Here is a 26,729-nt window from a genome sequence, read left to right on the forward strand (position 1 = left end):
TGAGTCCGGCGTATCAGATCAGCCATGTACTCCGGAGCACTGACATCAACGCTCGCAACAGATGTGACTTTGGCCAGTCGCCCAAATTTAGGAGTGATGCGACGCAACTTCAAGGTTTCGAAAGTTCGGCAGTGCCTGATGAAGTCAGCTGTAGAGTTCACATTATGTTTGCTGATAAGAAAATTATAGATATCTACAGCGATACCTTTGAGCAAGTTCCCCACTTTATCTTCCTCGAACATTCGAGGCTTTACAATCTTGCACAATTTCATAATATCCTCGATATATGCGGTGCAAGTCTCGCCAGGTACCTGGGCCCGCTGCATCAACGTTTGCTCTGCGCGTTTCTTCTTCGCGGATCCATCGCCCAAGCACTCCTTTATCTCTTCTGTGAAACAAACCCAGCTGGTTAGCGAGTCTTCATGATTATCATACCAAACTAGGGCAGTGCCTTCCGAGAAGAACACTACGTTCGCTAGTTTCACGGTAGCATCCCAATGATTGTACTGGCTCACCCGTTCGTAGTTGGTTAGCCACTGGTCGACGTGCTCGTCAGATGTTGAGCAAATGTGCGCGGCTCGCGGTAGTGCTGCCAGTTGCTCACCGCAGGTGTTGTCCGATCAGCGTCGCCGTCTTGAGCCATGTTAGATGGTAGAGGTGGCAAACCAGCGAGTCGATGGCTTCGTCGAAGACAACGGGGATCCGTGTTGATCTGCACCGCAAACTCCACCACAACTGTAACGTACGGGGGTCTTTATTTTTCGTCTAAAGCGCAGCGAGTCCCCCAAGGAACACCAGCACACACCACTGTGGATTCTGTTTTTTCTTCTCCCCAGCTTCTTCTTATATATATGTATATATATATATATATATATATATATATATATATATATATATATATATATATATATATATATATAAGATACTGCCGAGCGACGAAAGCGGGAGTGGATCATATACAAAGGGCTCATGAAAACAGAAGCATGTGCGATATACTTGAAGCTGTTGTGACGAATAAGCAGATACAGAATGCTAAATAGACACGCAGGCATGTGATGTTCTGCAAAGAAGGTACGGAATGTCTTTCTCGAATATGCATGAACCAGAGTTGTGGACAGCTGAAGAAAACAGTAATTAGCTGTAATCGCAATAACATACAAAAGAGGCATCTCTGTGCAAAAAGAACCAAACGGAGGGTTTAAACAGTGTCATAAAAACAAAATTATGGCTGAAACGCTTAGCCCAATAGAACCAATTTGCACGCTGAATAAGTTCAAAGGAATCGATTAGATACAGAGGGAGATTACAGATCAAACTACAGTTTTGCTGCTTCAGCAAAACTGCGACCTGTTTACTGAAGGCGCTGATCTCATGAAAGGTTCGCCAGCCCGACTGCGCATCAAGGCCGGAGCAAACCCCAAGTTCTTTAAGGCAAGGAAAATTCCTTTCGCACTTCGTGATAAAGTGTCTAAAGAGCTTGACAGATTAGTCTCGGCTGGCATAATATCACCAGTTCCTCATTCTGAATGGGCCACGCCCATCGTGCCAGTCTTGAAGAAGGACGGAACAGTGCGCATTTGCGGGGACTTTAAGATTACACTAAACCCTGTGTGCGAGGTTGAGCAGTACCCCTTGCCTGTCATAGACGACATTTTTGCAAATCTATGTGGAGGAAAAAAATTCAGTACTTTAGACCTTCGCGATGCTTACAATCAGGTTGAGCTAGATGAAGACTCGCGGAAATTAGCAGTAATAAACACACACAAAGGGCTCTTTTGCTACAACAGGTTACCGCTTGGCATCGCATCAGCGCCAGCGATATTCCAACGAAAGATTGAATCGGTGCTGCAAGGACTAAAAGGGACTCAGGCTTATCTAGACGATGTCCTGGTAGCCGAGAGCAGCGATGCTGATAACGCAAATCTGCAAGCGGTGCTACAGCGTTTCCGCGAGAACGGTATAAAACTTCGGTATGACAAGTGCAAGTTTGGCGAACAATCCGTGACGTATCTTGGTCATCGTATTGATGTTGAAGGGCTACACCCCCTCGAGAAGCACGTGGATGCAATCAGGCTAGCCCCTTTACCGCGAAATGTTGCCGAATTGCGATCCTTTGCGGGAATGGTTACATTTTACAACAAGTTTCTGCCAAATCTTTCCACTATGCTTGCACCCCTGTACAGCCTTCTTGAAAAAGGTGCAAAATGGGTTTGGCACGAAAAAGAAGACGCGGCATTTAAGAAGGCCAAGGATGCTTTCCCAAGTAGCACACATTATGTGTCCCACCTGGGGCCCGTATGGGCAAGTTGGGCTTGGGTAACCACAATAACACTTATAACGGCCCCCTTTAGGGATCAAGCGGGCAAGCCCAAATTGGGCTTGCCCCTGCTTTTTCCAGCTGGGCATCATATAGGCGCGGAAAGGGCTAACTGATTACATATTCCCACATCTGGCCCTCAAGGGTCCCGCTTGAGAAATTTTAGGGCCGATGCAAATAAAATTTGGGCTCTGTGTAGGAAAAGCCTGGGCTAATCTAATTGGGGCTGCCCAGTCAAAAGCCGAATAGGTCCCGCATGGGCCGCGGCGGGGCTAAATACGGGTATGCCGGCACATTGCCTACATGGGGCCCTTGAGGGGTACTTGAGGGAAGGTCAGACGAAAATGTGGAATTCATGCAGAAAATTTCTGGGCTGCCCCAAATAGGGCTGCCCACCACAAACCTAGATAATTTCCGCATGGCCGTTAGCGGGGCAGGCAAGTACTCTTTCCCGCTTCTGCCCGCATCGGTCTCTTGCGGGGCAATTTAGGGCAGATGCAATGCAAATGTGGGCCTAATGCAAATAGATGACGGGCTAGTCCGATTGGGGCTGCCCACGCAAAAACCGAATAGGTCCCACATGGTTTGCGGCCGGGCTGAAAAGCGAGCACGCCACCACGCTGGCCACATGGTTATTTCTTGGGGTACTTGCGGGAAAATGCAACATATATTCGTAGTCCATGCGGTAAAAATAAGGTCAGCCCAATTGGGGCGGCCCATGAAAGGCCGCAGTGGGCCCAAAATTGGCCGTAGGCGGGCATACCGCTCTGAAACGTCTCCACCATATCTTGAAGGCACCATTTTATTTATGTAAATCATGTTATACCGGCCACTAATTGCCTCTTCTGGAGGTTTCACATAACTGTCCTAAGCATGTCTATGTAATGAATAAAGACTATCTATGTTTACTCTACATACAATATTAATTATGCAGTATCGACAGGACATATGCAACAGTAACTGTTCCGCTTTACGAGTATGTACTGAACGACCTCCAAATGTTTCCTATGGCATTACTATTCTGCACACAGCACCGAAATAAATATTCAGACCGACATGTTGGGCTGATGTGGGCCAGCCCATATTATTGTAGTGTTGGGAATAAATTTCTCTCATGTTACTGATTGTAGCATACAAGCAAAAAAAAATAGTGCTTAATGTTTCACACTTGATTATTGGAACTTGGGCAGCCCAGAAAATGCCCGATTCAACCCATGAGGGCAGCACGTGGGTTAACCGGCTTTCGCAAATCCCGCGCCTGTACAATTCAGGTATTGGAGGGATTAATGGACCTAAAAATTAAAACCTTGATCAATGGATGTCACCGCCTGCACAAACGTGGGACCCATTAATGGTTCTGGTGTCCTGCCCACATTCGTTTAGCTGGGCTGAATGCGGGCAGCCCTATTTGGGCTGAATGCAGGCAGCCCCATTTGGGCTGCCCACGCGGATACAGTTTGGGACCGATCGCGGCGAAATTGGGCAGCCCACGCGGGGCCCCTCTGGGTACGTGTTGCAAATCCCGCATGGGGCCCGTGTGGGCTGCCCTCACGGGCCCAACGCGGGCCCCCACGTCATAGCCCACTTTGTGCTACTTGGGTTGTGTTCAGCCCCAGTGCTAACGTACTTTAATCCGCAGCTGGAGTTGATGTTGGAATGCGATGCTTCACCTTACGGTTTCGGTGCTGCCCTTTTCCACCGAATAAATGGTGAAGACAGGCCACTTGGCTTCCGATCACGGACGCTCACCTCAGCTGAGAAAAACTACTCCCAAATTGAGCGAGAGGCTTTAGCCCTGGTGTTTGGCGTGACACAGTTTCGCGATTACCTGTTGGGCCGGGAGTTCACGCTTGTAACGGACCACCGCCCCTTATTAGGTCTACTCCGACAGGATCGTCAAAATTCTGTCATGGCTGCCGCCCGAATTCAGCGCTGGGCGCTTTTGCTAGGGGCACACAAGTACAAGCTCATTTGTAAACCTGGAAAACAGATGCTAATTTCTGACGCTCTAAGCCGTTTGCCTCAATCGCCGCAGGAGCCGAAAGCGGAAACAGAAGATCTGTCTGAAATGGTGCTTATAATCGACGATTGGGACCAACCAGCGGTTTCCCACCAAGAGATTCAAGCGCTCAAAGCAGCTGACGGGCTTTTGCAAGAGATATGCAGGTACGTGACTAACGGATGGCCCTCCATCGTAGAAGGTGACAGCAGGGAAGTGGCAGAATTCCGGAAAAGGAGACATGAGTTTTCTGTGGAGAAGGGGCTGTTGTACTGGGGGCATCGTGTGGTGATACCAAGTGCGGCGCGTGAGTAAGTGTTGACGATGCTACACGAGTCTCATCAGGGTGCGTCAACCATGAAGACAAGGGCGAGGGCTAAGTTTTGGTGGCCCGGTTTAGATCAAGATATTTGTAGATTCCCAGGTGGCACAAAGTGGGCTCTGAAGGGTGGGCCCCGGTGGGCCCGATGTAGGCAATGCAGGACAGCCCCGGTGGGCTCAATGTGGGTGCTGCAAGAGGGGCCGACGTAGGCCCGAAGGGGGCTGTCGACAAAGCCCCAATGGGCCCCACTAGGGGCCGATGCAGGCAGCCCTTGCGGGGCTGCCCACATTTTTCCGGCATTGTTAAAAGGGCACATCCCGCCAACTCCCTGCGATGGTCCTACTTTGGACCGATTTGGGCAGCTGCTTTGGAGGAACATTTTTTTTTATTTCACTTAGCCCCTCAGATAATGACATAGGACCAATGAGGGTTCTATAGCGCTAGCCGCACTTGGGCTTGCCCACATTACTCTCATAGGGGTCCGACGTAGGAAATTGATGGACAGCCCTAGTCCAAGTTTTCCCAATCAATATTTACGCACATAATCAAGTAATTATTTTATACATGTCTGCACTTTCTAAACAGCCACAATATTAAATTTTACAATAATTCATAACATTCATCTAGCCGAAATGACTGCATGTACACCTTGTTCAGGCTTTGGAGATGTGTGTTCTGAACAGCAATATTGTGCTGCGAGTTGCAGGCTGTCCAAAGCAACCACATAAGAGGCAACAGTTAGCAATCAGTTTGTTTTAATATTTGTAGCGCAATTTGCATGAGCGCGAGAACTAAAGCCACGTAAATTTCTAATCGACTAAACATGGCAACAACTGTTGTACAAATCATCCATAATAGTAATTTAGGGCAACATCTAATGCAAATAAAGGTTGGAAACAATGATTACGCGATTTCATGCACGCCTTCTAGCTTCATTACGGCCGATGTAGGACCTACAGCGGTTTTGTGTGGGCAGCCCCAATTGGGCTGGGTGTTGGTTTTGAACCTAAAGCCCACTTGCTGTTGCACGTGCCTTCAAATTCCCCACAAGGGACCAATTTTGGTATCATGCGGGCACGCTCGCCTTCCAGCCCCATTACAGCCTATGTGGGACCTAAAGTGGTTTAGCTAAGGCTGCCTCATTTGGGCTTCACAAGGGCTTGCCCAAATTGAGCCCTTATTCATATTTCACCTGCCCTCAAGTAACCTACAAGGGGCCGATTGGGGCAGCATGTGGGTATGTCCGTTTTCTTGCCCCACTACGGCCGATTTTGGTCCCACAAAGATTTAATGGGGGCGGCCTCACTTCGGATCTATGAGGGCTTTCCCATAAAAAGCCCACATTTAGGTTGGATTGCCCTCAAATATCCGGCAAGGGACCCTTGTGGTCTGGATGCAGGAATGTGCTCTGCATTAGCCCAAGAAACGCCGCAATGGGACCCATGCAGGAGGAGCAGGGGCAAGCCCAAATGGGGCTTGCCCACTTTTGCCCCATCGGGGACCGATGCAGGTTTTATGATGGTTGCCCCAGCCCCACTTGCCTACATCGGACCTACAGGGGCCCCACATTCTGTGCTACCTGGGTTGGTCTCGAATTGTCGAAGCTGTGTGCAGGCTTTGCCCATGCCCCCTAGGAATCCTGTCAGCTGGCCGATTTCAAGAGAGAGGTGGTCACGGCTGCATGCAGACTATGCAGGGCCTATTGGAAACAAAATGTTGTTGGTAATTGTCGATGCACACAGCAATTGGATAGAAGCCATTCCAGTATCTCGAGCAACCGCTAAAGCCACTGCCGATTGCATGAGAACCTTGTTTAGCAGGTTTGGATTGCCCCGCACCATAGTTACCGACAACGGTACACCCTTTACTTGGTTAGTGTTTGCGGTATTCCTACAGAAAAATGGAATCGAGCATATTCGTACCCCGCCTTATCACCCCCAGAGCAATGGTCTTGCGGAGCGGACCGTACGAACAGTCAAGGAGGGCTTGAAGAAAATGCCGGGCGTGGAGTTGACAACTGCACTGGCGAGAATTCTTTGTAACTACAGAAATTTGCCACAAGCTTCAGGCTCTACTCCGTCCGAACTTCTGGGATACCGTTTGCGTACAAAATTAGATATGTGTTTTCCTCCCAGGAATTACGAAATGCCCAGCATTCAGAGACTGATTCCGCCAGTTGGTACTTCACCCCGGGAGACGCAGTCTACGTGCGCAACTACGGCGTAGGAGAAAAGTGGACACCAGGCAAAGTGAAATCGACGAGTGGTGCCCGTCTAGTCACTGTGGCTACTGAGGACAGAGTCGTTCGACGTCATGTTGACCAGATCCGAAAACGCTCATCAGACACCGACGGAAGCAGAGAAGTATCAAGTCCTGCAGAATCGCCTCCTGCGATCTTAGGGGCCCCGACAGACGAGGCTCACGACCTTCCCGAAGGGCCTGTTCCTGAGCTACGCCGGTCCACAAGAACTAGAAAGCCAGTGGAGCGCTATGGCTATTAGGCGAAGGAAATGCTGCTGACAACAATGCTGCAGATAACCAGCGCATGCGTAGATAGTCCCTCTTTTCTTCTTCCCCTCCTTTCCTTCCTTCTCTATATATTTCCGAGCCGCAAATAAAGCGTCGTCTTTTCGCTCTGTGAATCTGCCTGGTTTTCATCGCGTAGCTGCCGGCCTTTGGCCGCTAGAACGCAACAGGTACTCATTAGGAAAACAGAAGGGCTTAAAATCGACAAGGAAATAATGGTAAAATCAATAATTGTTGCGGTAGCGGCCAAATGGCAGAGGCAGAAATTCATATTTTAACACATTGCAGCTTTCAAAACTAATTGATTGTACCAAGTGGGTAAGGGCTCAATAAATGTAACCGGAGAAAACAAAACGCTTTATGTCGCAAAAGCTTTGAGTTTTCCTGAAATTTATAATATATATAAGGGCTGCCGCATATGGGGTTGCTATTAACACGGAATGCTGCTGAATCTCAAGTGACCAATTTGTATCACGCTTATATGTGTCATTTCACGAAATGTGCATACCGCTGCAAAATAGGTGTGAAGCTGCTCTTATTGTCACCTTGTCTCCGTTCATTCGAAACCTCAATGTAACTTGACTTAAACTTGATAAGAAGTATTAAGTAAATAGTTACTTGTCGCCATAGATTTCATACAAAAATTAATAAGCTGAATTTCTTGTAAAGCTGCGGAAATTTGTTAAATTCGTAATTTTTCTGCCAGTTTTACGGACACCGCTTTTGAAGTGAAAAGCAATAAAAATACTTGTAAAAAGCCATCCTAGCAGCAATTTTACATTCTTGCACAAACTAGATTCGTGGAGGTGTCGGTGGTTGGTTAAAAATTGCCACGAAATAACACCGCCTGCAAGACCTATGTTAGCAAGGTAGGAATGACCCCTGACCTGGAGAATCAAGCTGTACTCACAATGCGGCAGAGTCGGGACGGAAGGAACTGTCCAGCAGCTGCACTGACTCGACGCGCACCGCCAGCACAAGTGCACGGGCACCATTGCGTGTTCGGCAGCAGTTGTTTGTATTCGTTTCCGGCTGCTCAAAAATGAAAAAAGGGAAAGGGTAAAACAACTTAACCTGGCACCAGCCTTATCATACACGGAGCAAAGGTCTCTACCCCAAGCAGATTGGCAGCAGATCTCACTATACAGGCGCATATTTTATCTGTAGGCTCGCAATAATAGGTATATTTAAAACAGGAAAAAAGTCAGGGCTGAGCAGCTTCGCAGCGGCCTTTTCAGGGCGAATATCGAGAATATGGATTGCTTTGTTAGATACACAATACGAGCGGCCGTTGTTTTTGAACAGCATGTTCACAGGTATGTGTTACGGTATTTGCCATCTGCTACACTATGTGTCTTCTGCCCTTGCACGTTAGTTTACTCCAGACACAAACTTCTTCCGCGTTGCGAGCTGCTGTGTTGAAGTGCGTTTGTTTTGCTTCAAACATCAATACTGGTGGCTGTCATCACGCGAATATTTTGGAATTGTTGGCGCGAACGCCATGGTCCCATCCCGCCAGCTCTTTTTTTACTGCACATTCAGTCATTCCTCTAAATTTTAGATGTTTTAAACATGATTTCAAACTTACCTTACATGCTCGGAGATTTTGCAGCACCTTTTCTGATGTCATATAATATTTATATGCAAGCACGCTCTTTATAAACAGCGACAAATCTATAATTTTCGCACTTTATTGAGGTTGATTCAGGTCTTATATTGTCAGCGTGTTCGCCGTTATAACCGCGTTCTCAAGCGACAGGTGAGCGATGTAGACATGAGCAAATTGTTTTCTTTGCTGGTAAAATTATCATGTATTGTACGGAAAAACAAAAAAAGTTGGCGCTGCTGAGGCTATGTCTGCTAAATCTGTTTATGCCAGATCGATATAAACCACGCATCTCACCACCATTACCTTGAGTACTACCACATGAGGCCAGGGCCTCTCCCAGTTAACAATACGTAAGGCTGCCGAAGTGCAGCTTGAGACATCGATCCATGGTAAGTTCCACATGTTTTACATTTCTACACGTGTACAGTTTCCTCATTTCGGATATTGAGAACCTGCTACAAATACAAGAGCAGTTACCGTATGCATGGCTCAATATTTTTTTGTCCTGGGTATTCAGAAGTATATTGGAAAAAGAGCAAACTAAAAAATGCGCGGTACTTTTTTTACCGCTTGCGATATCTGCTTGAGACAGACCCCATTTACGAACTGCTGGTAATTTGATCATTTAGTCATATAAAGCGCTGAAAGTTGCAAAAACCTTCCTTTCTGAACACGGTTCACGAAGCAACACGTGACGGAACTCTTAAAGCTGTGTGTTGATTGTGATAAGCTCTCACCACTAACTATCGCTCGCTTTCTACGCTACTGCCAGGAGGGCTGAGAATACACTTCGCCGTCTTACCAGTGCCAGCTATAATTTACACAAGCAGGGTGCATTCACTAAATTTGACTGTAGTTACCTAAGCTCAAGCATTGCCGAGTACTGCAAACTAATGTCACATTTTTGAGTACCCTTTTTGGCAGGCACTCATTAGCTGCGTCTAAATACTTGCAAAAGCACTAGTTCCCAACCAACGTCTGGTCAGATGCGAAAACAGCATATGACAGCAACTGTCGAATAATAACAAAAACAGTCGGAGGGGAATAGATTGGGTCCAAATCATTTTTTTGGGGGAAGCAAGTATATAATTTCGTTGATACCGCCGCTTTTTTGTCTATTGCAATTATAATATGAAGTATATGCATATGAAGCGTCAAATATATTTGCAAAGTAACTTCAGAAAAAAAAATTTATTGCTATTATTAATTAACGTGCGGTTTGTCATTATATAATTTCTCTCTTGTCTCGTTTATGCGCTGTAGATATGGAACGTGCTGAAACCACTTAAACGGCGAGTCTACAAGTTTGATTATTTTTATATATTTTAAATATCTTCTTTAGTGTACACTTTTAATAGCAGTGCGTCGGGGTCTGCGGTGACGCACCATCATCATGCTCATACGCCAACTTTGCAGGCCTGAAGCAATGAGTAAGTTCGTATGGAATACCGTCCTCACTTTTAATAGGGATGGTCTAGTACTGTGCCTTGTTCAGATACTGCCTTAATTTTGTTGGGTCCATGTGGCTACCTGCCCCTCTCCTTTCCGATCATGTACAAAGAATAGGGCATTAGCGTGATTCCCCTTGTGTATACGACACCAAACTACCCTCTAACGTACACAAATGTAGAGATATGAACACTTCCCAAAGATGGCGCTATTTTAACCGTCGTAAAATACTCTGTGAAATATTAATACTAAGAAATAGTAATGATAAAAAAGGAAACTTTACGAGTGTGAAGTGTAGACTAGCTCCTCTAGCGGTCCCTGCCTGAATCAGACGGGAAATTTCAATACGGTGTTAAAAACAGCGACGCTGCAGGCACTGTACTTCAGGAGCCACAGCATAGGGGCCAAGCTGAAAATCCTTCTTAACTCATTTGAAGGACGTCCTAGAAAGAATTCTGCATCCCCTCGCTTCAAAAAGCCGGCTGAATAGAATCAATGGTTTCGGAAAGAAAACAATGAATTCCCCAAAGAACAGATATCAGGGGCTCATTTAGGCTCCGCCATTAAATGTATGACGTGCTGGCAAAAGCTCAGGAACGACATTTTTCCAGTTTTTATGTATTTATATATTTTATAGCATTAAGGGGGATGGCGTCACAGTAAGCCCGGATGCCGCTTCCTGAAACTTGATTCGTCCAAGTGCGTGGTCTGCGGAACGCGCTTTTGCGTTCGGTGAAGCGCTGGGGAACTCCACCGCTATTGGCATGCTGCAATTCACACACATACACACATGCGCGTGCGCAGGCGAACAAGGTATTTTTAATTTTACTTGAAATATTTCATACACCGATACTTTGCATCACTGAGTATTGGTGTTCATTCTAAGCATTTTGATACCTTTGTAGCCTTTTGTTCCTGTTAATTTTTCAAATATGTCATTTATTTGATAAGGTACACAGTTCGTACATTTCTTAACTACCGTCAACAAGCATGAATTTTTCATAGTGAACTGGCACTGTTAAAGCCCCTGTTTAAATTTATTCTTTCGAATATTTCAATGTATTATTCCATCAATTACACACTAGAAATTGTTAACTTGTATTATCAATTTTCGGCTTTTTATTTTCAGTATTAGACACTCTTTAGCCACTATTCCCATTTCGTTTTATTTAATTCATCAGTAAGTCCAATAAATACTGTTCAATAATTACGAAGAATTGATAATTCACGGTAATTCATTAACTGCCCATCGCCTATTGCACATTAATCAATCGTCGATTATCAGAACGACAAATTGCATTGGTATTTTTACGCAGCCCCGAATTATTTCAACCCGGGGTGCTCTCAACTACAACCCAGATGCTAACAGCTTTTCGCTAAACTAGCTGCTCACCCTGTGGCTTAAGCAATTATTTCCTCTTGACCCACACTTTAAAAAGCAGAGCCACTTAATATAGTAAAAACAACACGTTGCGCAGCTAGAGGAATATCTATCTTTAACGTACTCGCAGAGTGCATTGCATTTAGTTATCTACGTTAGCTTCCATTCGAACGCGGCGGGTCTATGCGCCTTGCTTTCGCATTGCTTTCTTAAACTTTGCTAAATACAGAGATGACATCACTAAAAGGCTAGGCTAACCTCAAAATTTGGTTTCCAACCTCTGCATATAAAATATGCGCTTTATCAAATTTGCATCCACGTTCGAGGCCCACCTTGTCCTTCCCTTAAGATAAAGTAGAACAAACATTGAAATGTGGGAGAACAACTAACAATAGATCGCAACGTCCTTCAATTTTACAAACAAGACTCGCATATTTCTTTGATAATCTGCTTTTTATTTTCTCAAACTGTCGAAGTATTAATCTGCTTAAAGATCACCGTGATCGGTTCTATACTAAATTAAAAACCCAATCGGAAAGCAACGCGCCATTGTACCGGGGCTTTATATTGTTACCTGGAAACGCGGTACCAAAGTGATGTGCTCACTGACGAAGAGGACGACACAAAGCGTTGAGAAAGAGGACGACGCTTACAGAGTGGACACTGCACGGCTACTGAAGTCTCAGCGCCGAGTTCAGCCCATCGCAGTGCTGTTACATTAAGTGCATCCCCGTAACATCTTGGTGGAGGTCACGGGTTCGACACAATCTGACGCTGGATCTCCGCAGTGGCCGTCACCTCGGAACCGTCACGATGACAACCGACGCGGCTCCATCTACCTCGCAACCCCAACTGTCGTCGTAGCCCACCCCCGTGACCCTGGCTCATTCTGCGGTACAGATGAGGTCGACGTCGAGGACTGGCTTTCGCTTTATGAGCGTGTTAGCCAGCACAACAGGTGGGACGCCACGTTGATGCTGGCCAATGTCATCTTCTACCTTACTGGCACGGCACGCGTGTGGTTCGAAACGCATGAAGCAGAAATACCCTCCTGGGACATTTGCAAACAAAAACTCCGTGACCTGTTCGGAAAACCGGTTGGCCGTCAACTCGCCGCTAAGAGGGACCTCGCCAAACGTGCCCAGACATCTACCGAGCCTTATATTACGTATATACAAGACGTTCTGGCCCTCTGCCGAAAATTTGATAAAGACATGCCAGAACCTGATAAGGTGGGGCACATCCTGAAAGGCATAGCCGACGATGCCTTCAATCTTCTACTCTGTCGGGACTGTACTACGGTTGACTCCGTTTTGCAGGTTTTTCGACATTTCGAGCAGGCCAAACACAGACGCATTGCACATCGCTTCGATCGGCTCCCCAACACTGCCCCTACCTCCACGTGCGAGGATCTGCCGACCCTAAGGCAACCTTCCAACACTGAAAATGTGACACGCATTGTGCGTCGTGAACTAGAAGCGCTCGCCCCTGCTGCATCCAACCCGCCCTCCCCGGACAGCAACCTAGCGACGATATCCCTCATTCAAGCCGTCGTTCGTCAAGAGGTTGCCAACTTGGGCGTCCCCTGTAGCCACACCGTAGAACAACACAGTTCGAGCTCCGTCCCTCCCATGGTCGCCACCGCTACACCCCGCAACACCTACGCGCCACGCTACCGATACCGCAATCCTGATGAGTGGCGCACCCCTGACGACAGGCCTATCTGTTTCACGTGCTCGCGTATTGGCCACATCGCTCGCCACTGCCGCAGCCGCTGGACATCACCACCTCGACGTTTTCCTTACGTTGACCGCTACTCCAATTACGGTCACCCCCGTTTCACGCCTCGTTATGAGCCGCCCCGCACCGATACTACTCCGCCTCCTCCTGTGTCCAGTCGGTCTCCTTCCCCGCCAGCCCGTCGTTCCCGTTCACCTCTTCCTGGCCGCAGTTCCTCGCCGTCCTCTGCCGGCCGCTTCACGGGAAACTAGCCAATGCAGCTCCCGGAGGTGACGCTGCATTGGTACCCCGACCTGGAAATCCTCTACTGCCCATTTCTTCGCCCTGTAACCTCCTGTCCCTGTTCGTGGATGGTGTTCCCGTCTCTGCCCTCATTGACACTGGTGCCCAAGTCTCTATCATGAGCTCATCGTTTTGCCGCCGCCTCAAGAAAGTACAGACCCCCGCCGCTTCGCCCACCGTTCGTGTTGCCGATGGCAGTACTGCTGCCGTCACTGGGCAGTGCACTGCCCGAGTCACCCTTGCCGGTCATCACATCCCTGTTTTGTTCACTGTCCTCAACCAGTGCCCTCACAATGTGATCCTCGGCCTTGACTTTTTAACGGCCCACTCTGCCCTAATCGACTGCTCCAGCGGCCTTCTTCGTTTGGACCTACCTGTCTGCTCAGAACATCCTCCATCTGCACCCCGCCTTCGCTCCACTGAGTTCGCTCGCCTGCCCCCTGACTCTGCTGTTTACCTACCTCTGTCACCTTTCCCGCCTGTGCCTGACGGTGACTATCATGCTTGCCCTATCACCGAGGTCTTTCTTGACCGCAACGTCGTTCTTCCTCATCTCATCGTACACGTTACACAGAACAGCACCTACCTTCCTATCCTGAACTTCAGTCTGTCATCCCAAGTTCTTCCCGAAGGAATATCCCTTGCTACCTTGTCCCCTCTCACAGACTGCACCATTTGTGCACTCACTCCTGGCCCACATTCAAGCGTCCTTCCAACACCCGTACTCTCCACCACAATTACCGACCCTATTTCCGCAATGATTGCCTCTGACCTCAGCCCCGAACACGCTCAGGACCTGCGCAACCTTTTGTTATCCTTCTCCGACATTTTTGACTTTGCTGCCGGTTCTCTGGGCCAAACATCAGTTGTGACTCACCGCATTGACACCGGCGATGCAAAGCCTGTACATCGGAGGCCTTATCGTGTGTCCCTTTCTGAGCGCCAAGTCATCCAGCAGGAGGTCGACAAGATGTTGGGCAACGATATCATCGAACCTTCGAACAGCCCCTGGGCGTCTCCTGTCGTGCTCGTTAGAAAGAAAGACGACAGTTGGCGCTTTTGTGTCGACTATCGACATCTGAACAAGATTACAAGGAAAGATGTTTACCCGCTGCCGCGAATAGACGATGCCTTGGACTGTTTACATGGAGCCCGCTACTTTTCCTCCATCGACCTTCGTAGCGGCTACTGGCAGATCTCTGTTGACGAACAAGACCGCGAGAAGACAGCTTTTGTCACACCCGATGGACTTTACCAATTTAAGGTTATGCCTTTTGGACTTTGCAACGCCCCTGCTACGTTTGAACGCATGATGGACTCCTTACTCCGCGGCTTCAAATGGACGACTTGTCTATGTTACTTGGATGACGTAATTGTCTTCTCGCCCTCGTTCGAAAGCCATCTTAGTCGCCTTTCTTCCATCTTGGCACTTTTCCGCCGTGCAGGACTTCAACTGAACTCAAAGAAGTGCAGTTTTGGTCGCCGCGAACTTAAAGTGCTTGGCCATTTGGTGAATGCCACCGGCGTGCAACCCGATCCCGACAAAGTTCGCGCTGTCAGTGCGTTTCCATGTCCCCGTTCACCCCGTGATGTCCGCAGCTTTATAGGACTGTGTTCTTATTTTCGCCGGTTCGTCCCAAACTTTGCCGCTGTTGCTCGTCCTCTCACCAATCTGCTGAAGAAAGGCGTTCCTTTCTCATGGGGACCAGAACAGGCTAACGCATTCTCCACCCTCATCGCTATTCTCACCAATCCTCCTGTGTTGGCCCATTTCAACCCGTCTGCCCCGACGGAACTTCGCACCGACGCCAGTGGCAGTCGTTCCTGTCATCAGCAGAACAGAACTATTCTATTACGGAACGGGAGTGCCTGGCTCTCGTTTTGGCCGTTGGAAAATTCAGACCCTATTTGTTTGGCCGACCCTTCACTGTAATTACCGATCACCACGCCTTATGTTGGCTCTCTTCCCTGAAGGATCCTGCTGGCCGCCTCGGCCGCTGGGCACTGCGCTTGCAGGAGTATACCTTTTCCGTTGAATACAAATCCGGTCGGCTTCACCAGGATGCAGACTGTCTGTCCCGTTATCCCGTCGATCCCCCTTCCTCTACTGACCATGAGTCGGACCCCTGGGTCTTCTCTATATCGGACTTTTCCCACATAGCCGACGAACAGCGGTTGGACCCAACCCTCAGTTCTCTCATCGACCGCCTCCTCACACACAGCCGTGACTCTTCCCTCGCCCTGTTCTTCCTTCATGGGAATACGCTATACCGCCGCAACATGCGACCTGATGGTGCTGAGCACTTGCTGGTCGTTCCCCAACACCTACGCTCCGCCGTTCTCGAACAAATGCACGACGCTCCTACAGCTGGTTATCTTGGCCTCTCACGCACATACGACCGCGTGCGCCGGCGTTTCTTCTGGCCTGGACTCTAATGCTCTGTCCAACGTTATGTAGCCGCTTGCGACCTCTGTCAACGCCGGAAGAAACCCCCTGTGCTACCACCTGGACACCTGCAGCCGATTGCTATCCCGACTGAGCCATTTTCTCGTGTTGGCCTTGACCTCCTAGGGCCCTTCCCCGAGTCCTTGTCGGGAAACAAATGGATCGCTGTGGCCACCGATTATGCCACGCGGTACGTGATCACTCGCGCCATTCCAACCAGCTGCGCCACAGACGTTGCTGACTTCCTTTTGTACGACGTCATACTACACCATGGTGCTCCCCGTCAACTCCTTACCGACCGTGGCCGCTGTTTCCTTTCCCGAGTTGTTGAGGAAATACTTCGTTCTTGCTCCGTTCGGCACAAGTTCACCACTGCGTATCACCCTCAGACGAACGGCCTTACGGAGCGTCTTAACCACACACTCACCGACATGCTCGCAATGTACGTATCCGACAGTCATCGCGACTGGGATATTAGTCTGCCATTTGTCACCTTTGCATATAACTCTTCGCGTCATGACACTGCTGGGTACTCTCCATTCTATCTTCTCTTTGGAAGAGACCCCTTACTGCCCTTCGACACTTTGCTCTCCGCCGCTAGCCCCGTCACAACCTATGCCCGCGATACCATCGCCCGAGCCGACGCTGCTCGCCAGATTGCTCGTCAGAATCTCACCATCTCTCAAGAAACTCAAAAACGCCGCTACGACGCTCACAACCGCGATGTGCACTACCCTCCCGGGTCTCTGGTGTTGCTCTGGCTTCCGTGCCGTCGTGTGGGGTTGTGTCAGAAACTTCTGCCCCACTACACAGGTCCTTACCGTGTACTACGCCCAGTGACCGACGTTACCTATGAGATTTCACCGCTCCACCCAAAGTCACCGACTGCTACACCCACTTCCGAAATCGTACATGTCGCCCGCCTAAAGCCATATTACTCCCCCTCCACATCGCACGCCTAATACGCACCGGGACGTTGCCTTTTGCCGAGGGGGGTAGTGTTACCTGGAAACGCGGTACCAAAGTGATGTGCTCACTGACGAAGAGGACGACACAAAGCGTTGAGAAAGAGGACGACGCTCACAGAGTGGACACTGCACGGCTACTGAAGTCTCAGCGCCGAGTTCAGCCCATCGCAGTGCTGTTACATTAAGTGCATCCCCGTAACGATATGAAACTGCAGTTCTTGAAAACCTGTTTATCAGCCACTAAAAGCCAGCTTTTAGGCCGTTTGTTATGCATTAGACGTTACACTATACGGTTGCCCAACTGCAGTGCTCTGTCAATTCATTTTTGTTATTTTCACATGTAAATGCTGTTCTCGTATAATCCAGTCTTCTGCTCATTGGAAAACATCGACTTATTACACGTTTCTCTTCTTTCCGCACCAGCCCGTTTTCATCCATTTCGCTTCTAGGGTTGGGTTTGTGGGTGCGTGCATGTGTGGGCATATGTTTGTGTGTGTGTGTGAAAGTGCATTTTAATTTTTCCAGTTGTAGTAATGTTTATAACTGTTATGAAAAAAAAAGTTAACATTTTACCCTCGACAATAAATTTGTTGAAGACGCGGTACGGGCCGTCGTATAAGGGGCCTGTATGAGTCGCCAGTGGGCCCTCTCGTGCCTTGCTTGCCAGTCCGCCAAAGTGGCACGCCATACCAAGACTCCCCCTCAGTCTTTCGTGCCACCTGGATCGCGCTTTGACCATTTTATCTTGACCTGGTTGGACCGCTTCCCCCCTCTCCGGGCTACAAGTATATTCTGACGATGGTTGACCGCTTCACCCGTTGGCCCGAAGCCGTGCCGATTCCAGACATTACTGCGTAAACAGATGCCAGAGCTTTCGTTTCAGCATAGGTTTCCCGCTTCGGCTGCCCCGGCATTGTTACCACGGATCGGGGCCACAAGTTCGAATGTGCCCTCTTCAGTGCGCTCACGGGGCTACTCGGCCCTAAACACTGCCGCATCACATCATACCATCCCTGTGCCAACGGCATGGTCGAGCGGCTCCATCGCCAGCTCAAGGCTGCCCTCACTGCCCGCCTGGATCGCGAGCAGTGGGTTGACCACCTCCCTATGGTGCTCCTAGGCCTACGTGCCGTCGTGCGTCGTGACCTTGGATGTTCGGCGGCTGAACTCGTCTTCGGTACATCCCTGCGGCTTCCCGGATACTTGTTCGTACCTTCGGCTCCCTCGTCCCAGCCCCTACAATACCTTCATCGCCTACAAGACTCTCTTCAGCAGCAGCATCTGTGCCCAGTGCCGCCTCGCTCATCTGCCCATCAAGTCTTTGTGCACCCAGACCTTGCTTCCTCGACGCATGTGTTTCTCAGGCGAGACGCTGTAAATGCGCCTCTTACACCCTCATACGACGGCCCGTACCGCGTCCTCAAGAGTACGGCAAAGTCAGCGACAATAATGCTGGATGGTCGTGAAGAGGTCGTCTCTCTAGATCGCCTCAAACCCGCGTACAACGAGACACCTCTCTAGGAGCTCCCTCAGATGTTCCCGGCTTATTTGCAGACCTGCTTGCCGCCGTGGCACCCCCATCTCTGCCCCGTCGGCGCGTACATTTTGCCGTTCCGTCTAGGCGGGGGGCCCTATGGCGCCCGCCGACGCTATAAAGCGGGGTCGCTGAGATCAGTGTTAGAGGAAAATAAAGATGTACAGAGCGTGCTCGGAGCGCAGGCACGGCTCGGGCTGTTCAGAATCAGAAGCCGGCCACGCTGGTCATCTTGCTCTGGTGCTCCATCGCAACAAATTAATATTTGCAACGGAATATAGTCATTCACCCCTCCACGCTAGTGCAATGGGTAAGGCACTGCCCAAGGATTCAGGACCGAATCCCGACTGCGGCGGCCGCTTTTCGTTGGTGGCGAATAAAAAGGAGCCCATGTGCTGAGGGATACCAGTGCGCGTTAAAGAAGCACAGGTAGTCGACATTTCAGGAGAAATTCAATACGGAGTCTCTCATAGCCTAGTGCTTTGGTACGTTACACCCCACAAACCATCTAAACCTTATCTAAACTTCCAAACTTTATTATACGTCTACTTGTTGGCTGCAGACATACGTTCGCTATTATAGGTCGACTTGTAGGCTGTAACTGCCTTCGCGCAATTAATTGTGGGGTTCGTTTCTATTCTGAGCATTATAACGGTAACACGTGTAGGCTATTCAATGTACCAAGGAGTCGCCCAAAGGGTCAAGCTGTATGCTACGAGTGCCCAACTGCAGTATGGACGTTTCCTGCACAAATCGTTCACATTCTGATCTTCCGTGCCAGTGTGATTGTTCTGTTGCGCATGGCGAAAGGTAATTGCCTGCTACTTGTATAATGTGTGAGAACAAATTTTTTTGACAAATATTCTTTCTTTATATTTCCCAAATTAAAGTTTAAAAGCAAACAAAATAAACTAACATTTTTGATTTCATTGAACGACTGCTGAGTACTTTACTGTTTCATTAAGAAACCTAAAATATTTAGCTCAACTGTTTTCGGGAAGATTTTATATTCACATATTATATATGGCGGCGGAAAAAAGTCTTGCTTGACTCTCCGGTATTTATGCAGCAGGTGTGAGCACAACGCGACTAAGAAGCTGGGAGTCGAAGGAAAGAGCGGTACTTTAACTGGGTGTATGAGATATGGATAATCGTTGAAAACGTTCCCTAAAACAATGTTATTCTCAGCACATTCTAGGTAGCCGCAAGGGAGTGCGAAATACTATCATGAAGGTCTCCGTATTTCATGTAACAATGCGACATGCTAAGCGCATTACCGACCGATAGCGCATCCAAACTGGATATTTGCGTATTGACAATGTTTGCGAAAGCAGCGCAACGTTAACCTGGCTCCAAGAATTATTTTATAGCCTGGCTTCCATATAACTGTTTTACACAATATAACGGTAAGTTTCGTCTTTGACAAATGACTCATGAAAGCCAGGTGGTGCTTTGCTTCACACTGCCAAGGAAGTGCCACTAAGTCACAGATCGAGTTCTGTTCTTTAAGTACATTGATCCGGGCGGTGACGATGGTACTGCGAAATATATATTTTGTTTACTGAGTTGATCGCTTTCCTTACAAGAAGTTTCGGTGGGAGTCGCAGGTGGTAGAGCTAAAATTGACCAGCTCTAAAAAGGCAATGTAGGCCAAACAAGTCAATTCAAACTGAAAATACAGCGTATTAAACGTTTCTTTCTTTTTGTCAGCGAGCATCATTACAGCCACTAGACAGAGCTATATTTTTCTGCTTAACATCCATAAACTGGGCTTGGATCATTAGCCTACTTAAAAGAGTCTATATGGTAGGTATGATATGCTTCATTCTCCGTAGTAATTTTCAATGCCGGCTTTCCTCAAAAGCACGAGTGGAACTTCTTCTATGCTTTACTATTAATTTGCGCAATTGAGAAACTTGACTACTTCTCTGACAAGAAAATTTTATTGCAGACGACGAACATTTTATTCCGAAATGTTAATATATATGCTAATTTTCTACAAGGAGTTTCACGCAGCAGCACCTCATTCGATGCATTGCGCCACCCCTTCTAATGCGTAAGAACTGTCAATTGCTGCATCTGCGGCCTTCACAATCCTGTATTAGAATAATTTTCACTGGTCTCATGTTTACAGGCATCAGGACAAATTTCTCAATCAATTTATTTTATTTATTTCAGGACTCCAGTTTTAAAATCGGGCAATACATGTTTACAAACGCTTGGAGCCCTGATGTAGCATGGCACCTTCATAGACTAGGAAGCGCCTCGCTGCATTATCGGCGCACATGTTCAGTTACAGATTTTTCTTTGTTGAGAGCGTTGACCTCGGGGCAGGAGCATTGTGCAGACGGGTTCTCTACACGGACAACGCAACATGGGCGGTGCATGGATTGCACTAATATGTTTGCAGTGGAAATGCATAAAAGCGCGCTACAAAAAACGTCGAGCAGGACTGGCTAAAGCTGCTGGAGCTGATCTACAATATTGTCCGCTCCATTGCCCCAGTGCTGTAAATAAGCGTGCGCTAAGAGGCCTGTTTACGAAGCCAGTTATGAACATGTGTAGCGAACACATGTCATTGCTTCCAGCCTCACCACAGGTTTCAAGGGAAAAACCTGCGGCGCAGAGCTTCCGGGTGAGTGACCTCACGTGGCGCGGTGGATATATTGTTGTTTGGTACGTTAATGGAGTTTGAGAAACTGTTTGGTTTACAGCAGTGAAAGTTGTTTGTGCCCAAAAGTGTGGATCATGCGACCCCTTCGGAACTCGTTACTACTGCCGGACAATCAGAAGACATGCAATGCTGAGGGATATTACATGCGTATGTTTTTATAAACCAAGTGTTCAATAAACCCACAGGTAACCTATCACAAAACTATATGTATTGAATTGCCCCTTCATGAATTCAGTGCAGTTCTGTATAAGTTTATTGTGTAAACAGGCCTCTTTATACCTACCCTCTTAGACACGGCACACAAACCTCTGAGAGAACGTTAGGGGTTTATTTACTACAAGAATAACGCTTAAATTTAAGGGATGCTGTACCTCCCAGTTGGCTCTGTTCCTTTTGCACCTTATGATGCGGGCTTCTTAATGCTTCATTCTGTGTTCTACCATCGTCGTACTTGTTTTTCAAGGACCTCCGCATTTTATGATGATATGATTCATGTCGGAAAGTCATCCCCAAAAGACACGTTTTTCTTGGCTTTGTGCCGTTTCAATTTCTTTTCTTTTAGTGTTTGGTCCATGCCCTCAACCTTTGGGAGGGGTAGTGCTCTGCCTGTAGTCTTCGTCGTATCTTGCAGTATGAAGAATATATTACTCAATGTTTGAAAAAATAAAAAAAAAACATGCAAGCACATTCATAAACATAGAAAGCGTTAACAAATTGAAGAATATAGAAATAATAGCAGTACTCTCTTTACAAAGTTCTTATTGGTTGGTGCGGTTTGGGAGCTCAACGTTTCAAAATGACTCAGCCTATGAGAGCAGCCGTATTTGAGGGCTACGGTAATGTCGACAATCTGAACCTCATTAACGTGCACTGATATCGCGCAGCACGCAGGCTCCCTGCTTTTCGCCTCCATTAAAATCGGCCTTCGCGGCCGGGATATAGCGCCGAAAATAGAGTTTTCTTATAATTAGGATCATCTCATTGGTTTAAACTCAAATGTTACGAAATTCTCTCCAGATTCAGTTTCAACTGCTTCAGCGCACCTGGCTACTGGATGTTTAAAAAAAAACCCCTTCCTGGAGGCACTGGCTGCTCTCTAATTGGATTTGGAATCGGGCTCGACGTCACTTTTTTCTCTCTAGATATTGTTGTCAGCAGAACCAGATAGCCCTACAGTATGGTTTCCTTTAGGCGCTTTGCAATGCATTGGCGCTTGCTTTTTCGATGGGGACAAAGGCTTTTACGGAAGTCTCCTACCCCTTTTAACTCCTCCAAGATTGTAAAATTCACAGGTGAAAAGTTTTAATATTAGAAATGTTTACAGAACTGCGCTACATTCACAAAATGCATGTTTATGTAGTACATAAAAATATTTTTGTTTACTTTTAGACATCACACGAAAAAAGATCACACTGCAAGTAGGCTGAAAAATCAATTCCCCAAAGTTCGAAGATGGCATGCATTATAAAATAAAACTGCGGTATAAATATTTGGGGGCACAATTAAGCTCCACCTTCAAGGGTTTGAAGTAAAAGGGCTAACGGTTATCGTTATCTTGTTCCCTTGGGGATACCCCTTTACGTAATGTATGTACAAGCTCTAAGTAGAATGTCGCTCCGTGCTGCCGCTGGATAAATGGATCGAATATAGGAGCGTCGCCTTTGAAACGTGATGGTAGCAGCTGCTATCATGCTCATTTTTCCCCCTATATCTTTTTTATTGTTTTAGATTGGTTAACTGCACCATCATTCTATTTATTGAATTTTTGTCTCTACATCACTAACAGTAAGGCATTTTTCTGCTTTTAAGCCACCAATCTTCCAGTCGTTTTTTGCTAGCTTCCACTGCCGGTTTATTCACCCGGCCACTGGTATCTATAAGCCCCAGAGCTTCAGGAAGAGTGACTGCGCCTGCATCGACTTCCAGATGGATACCATTACATTAGAGTATAATATGGTCAATTGTTTTACTGGAGTTACCACATACAGCACATGCGTCATCTTCATTGTTAAATTTCTTTTTGTAGCTGCGTGTTCTAAGGCACACTGATCTAGCTTCAAGAAGTAGCGCACTGCCTCTTGAGTTATCAAAGAAAGCTTCCTTCCTGATCTGCCTTTTCCACTTTCGTTATAATTCCATACTCTGTTTCTTTTTCCTCGATTTTAAAAAAGTTTTACCTTCTGTGTTTTTCACGTGTTGCTTAACGCTCTTTATTTCTTCGTCCTTGTGACCAGCATACTTACTGGCTAGTTTCCTAGTTCTTTTCCTCCATTGTGAGTCAACGCTTTTTAGGTCTAGGTATTTAAATACTTTAGCTGCCCATCTCTTACTGTCCAAATTCCTTAGGCATTCCTGATATAATATTTTACTTTACTCTGAGCTTCCAGAACTTTGAAAGATGCCCAGCCCATATCTCCCTGTACCGCCTCATTTGTGGTTTTGCCATGAGCACCTTGTCCGACGGCTCTCTGATTTCTTTCTAATGTCGACTGTACTTCTCCTAGTACACTTCTGATTTTAGGCACAAACTCACATTTCCGAAAGTTAGCCCGGGCATCATAATTCCTTTCCAAACACCCCTCAAAACCGCATACCTATTGTATCCCCACAATTCCCTATGCTTCATTCCCGGCGTTTCTTCGCCCTTGTGCCCTAAGTGATTGCTCATGCTTTTCAATGTATGCCATTCCTTCATTTGCACATACCCCGAGATATTTATGTCCTGCTACTCTGGGTATTTCATGGCCTTGTATTTTAGGACCCTGATCAGTTGAGCCGTTGAAAATCACCAGATCCGACATAACTACGCTAATCCTGAAGCCTATAATGTCCCCTTCGTCCCCGCAATACTTAACTGGAGTTTGCAATTCTTCCAGACTGTAAGCTAGCAGCCCAATATCGTCTGCATACATCAAACAGGGAAGGCGCTGCTCCACCGTCCTTTTACCTAATCTATATGACAGGTTAAAACTTAGGTTACTTTCTTGTATCCTTCGCTCCAGGTTTATCATATAACGCATGAACAGCAGTGTTGACAGAAGACAACTTTGTCGTAATCCTATGCATGACTTAACAGCTTCCGTACTTCTTACCACTTTCCCATGTAATTTCTACTTTGTTATCCCGGTATATTTCCTGTAGGAACTCAGTTATCTTACAACCGATACCTTCTACTTTTGACATGTTCCTCAGGAGTTCTCTGTTTACGTTGCCCGGAAGGCCAAATACAAAGGTTTATTTTCCACTCTAGATAGTTCGATGCATTGGCTGACTGGGGCTGATAAAACTTTATTCACAATAAGTGGGAAGAATACATAGCGTAGCAACGGACAGGCTATCATCTAAGCCCCTACCATTTCTAAAAGCCGTTCCTAATTTCCCCGAGTATGTTGTTACTTTCTACCTATGCTTGCACCTTTAATTTCACCGCCTGCATGGCCAACCTGTACATAACAGTTGTTATGGTAATCGGCCTCTAGGGTTTTATGTGCATCCTTTCGTGCTATACCTTCGAAGAGCAGCTGCACCTACCGGAAGACCGGCTCATTAATTTCACGGCGATCCGTTAGCTTGCACTTCCGCCGACAGCCTAAGATTGAGGAGGCCTTTTTGTTTCCCCGCGGTAGCTTTCAGGAATGTTTTCTGACATGGCCTCTACCTCGAATCCAAAAACATTTTGTGAACACCTAATATGTCGGCTTTACCTACGAATCACCTCCCCTAAATTAAAGTCCACTATGACTACCTTTTATTTCTTTGACCTAATTCATTGCTTTACCTATCGTACTGTAGTCTTTGTGAAATGAAATCCATTACATGTCCTTAACAGTTCTCTCTTCAGCGTTACTTACCAATTTCCTCAAATGTTTCCTTGCGCCCTGTATTCCCTTCAAAGAATTCCTCTAAGTGTTCTACCTATCACGAATTAGCTCACCTCCATACACATCAACTGCTCTACGCATGCCACGCGGAATGCGCAAAACAAATATAATTTGTCTAATGGCAGGCCTTGCGAGAGCATCAAAACAGTGAGGCTTTCAAGTCAAGACACAGAAAACTAGACAGATGAAGTGCTTCAGAGGACGATATCTTCTTTCCAGAAGTGCGCTAGTAGTGAGGTCCTTTATAGGTTTATATGTAGGTTGTAAGTTAAAGGTAGGTTTGTAGGTTCGAGGTTTCTGGAAACGATGCCGCTTCAGGTTCAGCGCATGTAATAGCCTGCGCCTTAACGCCTTCAGTCATAATTGATCCATAATCATTAGACCGATCAAAAGCTCCCGAAAATGAAAATATAAAAGAAGGACGGCAGAATTAGCCGTAAATGTCGGCAACGCTGATGAAAAACGTGAAGCTGTGACAATCAACTCATGTAGTGGTGTAGCGTTTCCAGTGTTTGGCGCGTAATTTCCGCTAGACCCATCGGACACCGAGCACCATACAACTTCTCAAATACGCTTGCAGTAGAGACACTAATTCAAAGCTCAGAGGCGCGCACAAAGGCTCATGTATCTCAGTTCATTCTTATTTGAGTCTACTCATATACGATGTTTTCAGCTGACGTTAATATTTTAAGACGCAAATGCTACTTTAGGCTGAAGAAAACAGCCGTATTAGTCTGTGAATGGCTTCCGGCGTAACTCGACCCGCGTGTCCCGTCCCTTGTGGCGCGAGCAGAAGCTGGCAGTCGTAAAATACCGGCAAGTGCTCATTCGCTCTCCCGGCAATACCGGCAAGTGCTCATTGCTCTCCCACACAGCTCCCGCAGTGTGCGAGAGCATACACGGGTTCTATGATTTGTTTAAGGCTTCTGTAAATTCCAATGGCCTATCACCAGTCTCATTTTATTTATAAACATGTTTCCTGAACTGTCAGTTCCCTGGGCCATCCTCTGGAACGACCAATGATGAATCCACTTTAGGGAACCTAATTTTTAGGCATTTCTTGTATTCCCACTAATTTGAACAAATTAGGTGGAGAAGGCGCACCACGGTGAAGTTTTATAAAAACACGCAATGTGAATGGAACACCAAACGAAATGATTGCAATGCTTAAGAACAGGCTGCTTGAACTGTTGCATAGCCCTAGGAGAGGGATTTCAGAGAAACTGCGCTGTAACAGCTTTCGGAGCAGATGGGTTTCAGTACGCGTAGTCGTGTAAAGACATTTCGCTGCAGCTAGAGCAGCCGCAATCACTCTTGTGCCTTGGAGGCTTTCTTTAGCTGGCTTCTTGGAACAGCAAATAATAAGGGCCGCTTGTACTTCCAGCAATTCTCTGATATGGTCAGAAGTCACTGAGAGAAGTTTTATTTCAGTAGTTTTGGAACACCTTGCTCCTTTAATAGTTTAATGCTAACGCATGTGTCTTTCACGAGCAATAACAAAAGATCCGCCTAATGTCAGCGCTCCTTTTTCGTCGCCAGTGTGATAGAACGGTGGTCTCAGATATCGACATAAAGAGGAAAATGGCCATCGAGGACATCTA

Source organism: Amblyomma maculatum, chromosome 3 (genome assembly GCF_055883805.1).
Source record: "Amblyomma maculatum isolate TAMU_Amacu chromosome 3, ASM5588380v1, whole genome shotgun sequence".
Classification (NCBI taxonomy): domain Eukaryota; kingdom Metazoa; phylum Arthropoda; class Arachnida; order Ixodida; family Ixodidae; genus Amblyomma; species Amblyomma maculatum.